The sequence below is a fragment of the Athene cunicularia genome (assembly GCF_003259725.1).
Source record: "Athene cunicularia isolate RWA chromosome 1 unlocalized genomic scaffold, athCun1 chr1_part2, whole genome shotgun sequence".
Taxonomy (NCBI): Eukaryota; Metazoa; Chordata; class Aves; order Strigiformes; family Strigidae; genus Athene; species Athene cunicularia.
The window spans coordinates 31,275,535-31,282,748 of NW_020799092.1; the positions used below are offsets into that span (position 1 = coordinate 31,275,535).

General features: G+C 40.6%; 1 protein-coding gene and 1 non-coding gene across 3 annotated transcripts in view; both read right to left on the bottom strand.

Annotated features, from left to right (window-relative positions):
• The window catches only part of TMPO (thymopoietin), a 30,150-nt gene that overhangs the window by 22,740 nt on the left and 196 nt on the right, over positions 1 to 7,214 (bottom strand). The gene's annotated exons all lie outside the window — the stretch shown is intronic.
• Positions 7,076 to 7,147, bottom strand: TRNAW-CCA. Its single transcript has one exon. It is a non-coding gene; the product is annotated as a tRNA-Trp (tRNA).

Below are 7,214 nucleotides of genomic sequence, written 5' to 3' on the forward strand. Positions count from 1 at the left end.
AGCTGACTTCAAAAATTTCACAAGTGTGTCCCTGCTGGGGAAGTAGGATGGAGTTTAAGACTGCATGGTCTTAAACAAGTGAGTTAAACCTTTCTGTTTACACGCTGCTTGCTGGGAACTTGGGATGCTATACATTTTCCTGTATTTTATGATGGGAACAGTTTAATATTTACATCTGACTATATGTCCTATCTTTCTGACAACTGTGTTGCAGTATCAGAAGAATTGAGATGTGAATCTTTTCATTTGTCCATCAGTCATGGACCATGAAACAGGATTGCTAGTGTTTGTGCCCCTTCATATTCCAAAATAAGTTTTCTCTGTTTATGTTTGCTCCATCAAAAATATGGTGCCTGTCATTCCTGTAGCCATTACCACAGTATCAGCTAGATGAAGGTGCTGAGGGTTATTTTTGTGGAAGGTAATTTTGAGGCAAACCATTGACCCACTGGCAAGAAGCCTGATGCTTCCAACTGAGGAACTGGCATGGTGCAACCAAGTAATTAATACATAGGAGAAGTTTAGCTCAGGGAATTTAATTTACCTTGTAGTGTAAGTAGTGATATGAGGTGGCCATCACCTGCAGTTCATTGTAATTTGTATCTAAAAGTATTCAGATCTTGGTAGTGTATATACTTCCCCTCTTCAGTTTGCTAGACAAGAGTGAACGGTGGTAGAAACGTCTTCCATTCATAGCATACGCATACAAAGCAAATATTCATATACCTTTGTGGGTTAACTACCATCACTTTCAAGCCTGAATAGAACAAATTAGATGGTTCTATTTATTTTTCAGAATATCTTACCTAAAGCTTTTCCTGGAACATGGGTATCACAAGTGTTTTGGCAATGCTTAAAGGAAACTGAATTCCTCGCAAAATTTGATAGTAATAATTTAAAGTGTAGATAGTATGTTTCCCCTTGAAAAGCCTTTACGTGCTTTGGAAAATAGATCTTTCCCCCACCTTTAAAAATTTACATCTTATTTGGATATAAAACCTGTTGCAGACTGACACAGAATACTTCAGAGAGGCAGAGAGATTCTTCAGCTATTGTAGTAAAATAACAACCTCAATTTGTATCGTCTAAAATGTTTTAAAGCAGTGTAAGGGGGAACTGAGTCCCAGAAATTTTAACCTAAGTTAACAGTGGAAATATGATCTAGAAAGTTGGTGCAGACACCATCTAACATCCTCAGGGACAATAGTGGTACTCTAGGTGTGAAGCTTGTTAGAGGAGTGCAACTGCCATTTGCAACTCATTGTACTGTTCAGAATATGCCACAGTTGGTGATCGCTTTTCTTGTGAGTGACCCTTAGGAGTGGAAGGAACAAAAACTGTTGAGCTCAAAGTCAGTTTACACCTTTCAGTCCAAGTACATTGGTGGTAAGTCTGGTTTTAATGCATTAAGTGTAGCATAAAAATGCAACATCAACATGATATGAAGTAGTAAATCACTACAGTTATGCTCCCAGTTCATCTCTGGTCATAACAAATAGATGGGTTAACTGGCTTTACTCTGGATCTGTATTTTTTGTCTTTTTCCTATCAGGGAAAACTGGCATAGAAGCATAAAGACAGCAGAAACTCAGCACTGTACGTTTTGGCTACTTGTTCAAAATCCAGTACAGTAGTTGTGGAGCCACAGCCTCAGATTAATATTACTTACAGTTCATATTTACAGTCCATTCGTGTTTTGAAAGTTATTTCCCCAACAATAGAAATATGAATTATCTTTCATTAATTAATTTCTCTTTTACATTGTTACACTGATTTAACTCCCTTGCTTGGACATTAGACTCTTGTTGGCTTACCTTTAGCTACTTCCAAAGTGACAAAAGCTAAAAAACCATCATATAACACTGTAGCATCACTCTATTTCAAAGCAGTAGACTTCTCTGGGAAGCCAAGTCCGTAAAAAATCCTTGGCACAAAACTGTCCTTTATTTCCCTGCTTCTACACTTTTTGTGGGAATACAATGGAAGACTGGTGAGGAGGATTGTAAACATGCTCAAGTGACTTGCAGCTGGTGTGCCAAGAACACATACTAACTGTTGTTTAGCTTTGTGTGCTTGACGGGTAGAACGTGTGCATTTAGACAACATAAGCCTGTCATAGACACAGAGGCACCTTATTGAACATCCTTGAGATTCCTGCCCTGCTGTGGGAAAGATCCACAGTAGCAAACTACACCTGTGAAAATCCCTCATATATACAGGTGAAAGCAGCAGGTTCGAGATCTTTTCTTTCTTCTACTCTTTCTGGCTAGCAAGGACCGAGCTCCGTGGTGCTTTTGTCTTCACGTGCCTCTGCCCGGGTGCTGCTGCAGAGATCCCCGAGTCACAAGGTAACAATTAATTTACTCTCTGCATTTCACATGTGGTTTTGTGGTTGTTCCTGTATCCTGCCTGTGTCAGCTCATGCACATTTCATTATTGCTCCTTGATAAAAACACGTATTGTCCAGGCAAGGTAAAGACGGAAAGTAATACAAGAAAGTGCCAAAATGTGCAAATACATAATGATTAACACTGGAACCTGCAATTATCACCACAATTAGACCTTAATACAGCTGAGGATCTGCATCTTGTTTGTTTGCTTTGTTTGAAGGAAAGCTTGCATTTTGTAGCATAAGGCAGCAGTCAAAGTGGATAAGGGAAAGAGTACATTATCAGTGAGCTCAAAAGATCCTTCTAATGTTTTTAGAAGAAAAAAAAAACAAAAAACAAAATATGAGGTGATCTATATGCCTGTTAGATGATTTGTGTCTTAAAGGTTGGAGTACAAAACTGGTGTTTTGCCATGCCTTCTGTGAAGCAATCCAGTACTTAAATGTTCATCCCTAACAGCAAGGTTTTCAAAGACCAGAATACCTGCCTCTACCTGAGAAACAGGTAGACACATTTTACCTCTTCTCAATATAAACGGTGACAAAAGGAAAGTTTAGGAAAAAATTGCAAATGGTATGAGATTATGGCCATTTTCAGTGCTGAAAAAACTGCTGCAAGCTTGCCTAAAGATGTGAAATATGCTGAAAGTAGAAGCCAAAAATCCTTCCTTTGTAGGACCCTCCCAAATGTCTGGAATTTGTTAGCTTTCCTGAGCGTGAGAAAGAGATTTTCATTCAGTCTTCTTTGACATGAAAACACTGAATGCCACCTAAACTATCTCAGATTTCTAGCTTTGAGTTTCACCAGGTTTATGATTCCTAACCTCTAATGCCACCCATAAAAATAAGGCAGGTAGTTTAGGTTGTGCTACACTGAAAAAATGAATTTTCTATAGCTACGTGTTCAAAAAAGTATCCTAAATTCAGTGGAGGGTTGGATAACATTTAATCAGTAATGAAGTACAGATGTATAACTTGCATTGCCATGTAACGTTTGCCTCATAATACATAATAACACTGTGAAGGCTATAAATCCATTCATGGCAAAGGTATTTAAGGAAGTGTTACAGATATGTCCTTGCGTTAGCCTGAGCTGATATGGAAATCTTCTTAGCTAAAGGCAATGTAAAAAAAACTATATGAAATTAATTCAGTTTTGGTGCACAGCTAGTTTCACAATGAAAATAATACTCCCTCTGAAAAAAGCAACAGAAACCAGAAAGCATTACTATAAATAAAATAAGCAGTTGCCTAATAATTATGGCACAGTGTAGCTATACTTTCTAGAATCACTCATTTCTTCTCCATGTTCTTGATTAATTTAGAAAAATTAGGTGGCTTTTTAATAACTCTGGCTCTTATCAGAAAAGTCTCTTTTAAAGCATAATTCAAGTTGAAGTGGCAAAGTGGTAAGAAAAAAGCATGCCTTACTATAATGGAGTATATAGCTTCTAGAGCAGTTCTCTTACATCTCCTGCCGAATTTGCCAGTGGATGTAGTTTTACCAGGGGAAGAGACCAGGCGAATGTGCTCACCTTGGCACCTGCTGGGATGAATGCTGCTGTGTCTGTCGCCCAGCGTGGTGACGGGTGGGTGGTTGCCTTTGCTGTGAATACAGGGGCGCCCAGCGCTGTGCGTGGTCTATATGACTGTTCCTGGGCAGGGAAAGAAATGTCTACAACTGAATGGTGTAACTGTTAATACATCTTACTGCTGACACTGTGATAGACAAAGATCTGTACCAAAAAGGATTCAAACCAGAAGTATCCACTCCTGCTTAGGTACGCTGACAGAAATGAAAAGGACAGTTTACAGGGCAGTTTCCCACACGGAATAATTTCCAAACAAGAATTATTTGGATATCTATTTTTATCATACACAAAGATAGTGAAGCAGCTATATTTACCATATGTAAGCTATTACTTCAGCTCCAAGATTTTTGAACTGTACGTGGATTTAAGTTACTGTCTATATTTAGCTAGTTACAATTTTGTAAGTAAAAACATCTGTGTTAAAAGATCAGTCAGGTTACAAAACAAAGCATTTAAAAGTTAGAAAGGGACAAAAGCACAGATGTACACACACTGTAGAAAGGCTGGTGAGAGACAAATACGCACCAGCGAACTTGAGTGCCTCGGAATTAATAAAGTCAACTTGACAAAACAGCTGCGAGATTAAAGAGTATTTTCTTATCCCCCTTTTACTGATAGGGAATTGAGAGAGAGAGTTTGCACATAGCTAAGGCACATTTAATTCTTTCACTTAGTTTTGAATCAGCACTAGATTATTTTGATTTAGGGACAGTAGACTCTCCCTCCAAAGAACAACTGACAAAAAATTTAGCTGAACCATTGGTAGTTGTTGTTAAAAGGGATGATCCTGTTCTCTATCCTGTCCCAGGCCATGCGCTCCTGACACTTTTCTTGTGTCGGATCTAGTTGTCGTGTCACCAGATCTGCATGCTGAGCCAGCAGCTGCTGCTGCACAATTGCAAGATGTGATCCAAGTGGAGTGGGGGAAACACACAGGCAGGGATGGACAGGGCAGAGCAAGACTGACTGTTTTGTGACAACTTGCACCCACATTATTGCATTTGGTATATTAGCATGAAACCACACCCTGAAAACTTCAACTCCTATTAATGGATACTCTCTACTGTCATTAGCTGACCCCCTTACTGCAAGCCAGAGGTATTGTGTGGCAACAATCTGGAACTCTTAGAGCAGCGCACCTGCTTTGGCAGCAGTACAGGAATGCAAGCAGATTGCTGCCACATCTGACATCCATCTATCTGAGGAATGGTAAAGCAGAGACAGACCTAAGATATTTTGTGGGACCAGGGAAACATCTAACAGATTACACATCCAATAAAAAATGCATCTAACAGATTATGCACACACACACACACACACACAAACCCAAAAACCAAAACAAACCTAACCACATAAATGGAAGTCCAGTGAGCATAGCATGTGAGGCAGTCCTCCTCTTCTATTCAGACCTGGTAAAACATGAGTCAGCTGAAATACTGTCACCAGTTCCGGGCATGTAAAAATGCAACTCATTTGGAAAAACCCCAGAGGCAAGTGATACAAATAATCAGAAGCCCAGCAAACATGGTCTGTTGCTCTGAAACAGCTATGGAGAGCGTAACACATTTCAAATATGTAAGCAGTACCTATAAAAAGGAAGGGAATAAACTGTTCTCCATTGCAATAACACGAGGGCTGGATTTAAGTTACTGCAAAAGAGACATCAGGGTTAAACCACATATAGTTGCTTCCTAACAGGATAGCAAAGCACTGGAACAGAGCACTTAAGATGCATGCAGAATTTCTCGATTTGAAAGTTTTTAAGGGTATATGGAACAAATACTAGCCCATAAACCCAAAAGTATTTATCTTTAAAAACCGCACAAAATTTGATAACTCTGCTGAGTCTGGTTTCTAAGATTTCTGTATTCTTTTTATTTTCTGCCATGGTTTACAACACAGTTCTTACAAACTTATGAATTGTATCTCTGGCATGTTTCTCTCTGTCCCTCAAATTCAGGCCTTTGACAAACAATTCTGTTTCTCTAATTAAATTTCATTAAGTGTCAAACTTTCCAGTCCATTCAAATAACTAAAGTATTACTTCTAGGACTCGTTATCTCATATCTAGATCAAAACTAAGTACTTTGTGTGCCTTTCTGCCTCTGGCACCTCGGTGTGTTGAAAATGGCTACTCTGAGAAAACTGTGCTACAGGCTAAACCCTCTGAAGCACCTCCCTTGCACCCCAATCCCCTCTCCCTCCCCGTCAGGGTTTTGTTTTCCTTCAGGGCTCCTAACCCAGCATCTGTCTCAGCACTTTGGCTCATCCCGACCACTTGCTTCCCTTGCCCTGACTTCCACTCCTTTTCATTTGAGCTTCTGTGCTAAAAACAGGGTCTCCCTGACATTTTTTGAGCCTCTGTCCCACTTAAAATCATACCTCTTTCTGACTTTTTCTCATCATTTCCACACAGCGGGTAGTCTTGAAGTAGGTCTTTGATACGTTCTTGCCTTTTGTGTTTAAGCGTGACATTAGAAAGTCCTGAATACACAAACACCATAAACACGTCTGTTTTCTCCAACGGGATCTTTATGGTTACACTGGTAACTGCAGCAACACTGCACCATCACTCCCATTGTGATGCAGCTACTGGTGCACAAGTGCAAGATGTTATCCAAGTGGAATGGGGGAAACACGCCTTAAAAACTTTTTTTTTTAATTTAAATTAATTAACAATTAAAACAAACGGAAAAAAATGCCTCTCCGGGTACCGTGGAGTGTGCTGGAGGCAGTGGTGGTGCCAACGGCGGGAAAGAAGAGCAGCGTCCTCGTTTCCCTTCCCCTTGTGGCACCGTTTCGTCCTGGCACTTCCCTCAAACTGCTGCTGGCGAAATTTGAAAGCCATATGCTTTCCACAGTCCTGTTTCTCGTGTTTCTCTCCGCGGGCTGCCGCGTCGGTGCCGCTGCTCAGACGGTCTCCTTCTGCTTTCCTTTCGGGCTCAAGCAAAAAGAGGAGACCCTTAGCTTTAGGGAAAATAACAACAAAAAAAAGACCCACACAAAAGAAATTAACGTCCCTCCCTTTTCTCCGTGACAAAGCCAGTGAAGATAAAGAGCGGAAATAGAAAGGAAAAAAAGCGCAAAACAGCTATGACCCCGACGTGATTCGAACACGCAGCCTTCTGATCTGGAGTCAGACGCGCTACCGTTGCGCCACGAGGTCCTGCTGGGCACCCCTATCCCGAGCATTAGACCTCGCATGGCAGGGGCGCCGCGGGGCCGGGGACGGC